This window comes from Corvus brachyrhynchos, unplaced genomic scaffold, assembly GCF_000691975.1.
Source record: "Corvus brachyrhynchos isolate BGI_N302 unplaced genomic scaffold, ASM69197v1 scaffold68, whole genome shotgun sequence".
NCBI lineage: Eukaryota > Metazoa > Chordata > Aves > Passeriformes > Corvidae > Corvus > Corvus brachyrhynchos.
The window spans coordinates 1,968,116-1,969,141 of NW_008240039.1; the positions used below are offsets into that span (position 1 = coordinate 1,968,116).

General features: G+C 50.1%; 1 long non-coding RNA gene across 1 annotated transcript in view; it reads left to right on the forward strand.

Moving 5' to 3' along the window:
• The first annotated feature begins 423 nt into the window (after positions 1–423).
• Positions 424–1,026, forward strand: part of LOC108449089 — a 3,742-nt gene continuing 3,139 nt past the window's right edge. The window contains exon 1 of the long non-coding RNA XR_001865194.1: positions 424–835. This is a non-coding gene — a long non-coding RNA (uncharacterized LOC108449089). The remainder of the gene's footprint in view (positions 836–1,026) is intronic.

Here is a 1,026-nt window from a genome sequence, read left to right on the forward strand (position 1 = left end):
GGCGGTGGGATGGGGTGGGGTGGGGAAAGGGGATGGGAATAGGAATGGGGATGAGGGAAAGGGGAGAGGATGGGATGGGGAAGGGGGGAAAAGGATGGGGATAGGGAGAGGAAGAGAATGCAGATGGGGAAGGGGATGGGTAGAAGGGAAAGGGGCAGAAATGGGGATGGGGATAGGGATTGAGGATGGGAGGCGGGATGGAAATGGGCCAGGGGATGTGGAAGTGGGGAGGATGGGAATAGGAATGGGGATGAGGGAAAGGGGAGAGGATGGGATGGGGAAGGGGGGAAAAGGATGGGGATAGGGAGAGGAAGAGAATGCAGATGGGGAAGGGGATGGGTAGAAGGGAAAGGGGCAGAAATGGGGATGGGGATAGGGATTGAGGATGGGAGGCGGGATGGAAATGGGCCAGGGGATGTGGAAGTGGGGAGGATGAAGAGGAGGAAGGATAAAGAGAAGGGGATGGGAAACAGGTGGGGACCACAGAATCAGGAAAAAACTCTTAGTGCCACGCAGGTGATATGTTTGGAAAGAATTCCACCTTTATTTTTTAGAAATCCCCCCAAATATCGCAACCAGAAAATGAAGACTTCAGAGCAATGTCCTTGGGTCTCAAAGAATCTCCTGCTTATTAAAAAATCCTTTTCCAGTTAAATCCCAAGCTAATGATGTTCTGCTTTACCTTGCAAGGAAAGGGCACATTCACCTCTCAGGATGCTCAGCTGCTCTCTGAAGGGGCAAATCACAGTTCAGTGACTGAATTACCTGTGGCACTGCAAGGATTTTTCTACCAGCACCAAACAAGGAGCCCAACTGTGTCAGAGGCTGCCAAAAGGTCTGGGAACATTATTTTCAGTTTTCTGAAAGTTTAATCATTGCCAGGTGCTACCAGCACCACCTGAACTGATACCACTCCCAAATTCTCCTGCAGGGAGCTGGGGCTGGATAATCCACAATTTAACAAGGTTTAACAATACTGAGAAACCAAAACGTCATCAATTATCTCCTGCCATTGCTGGTAGAGTG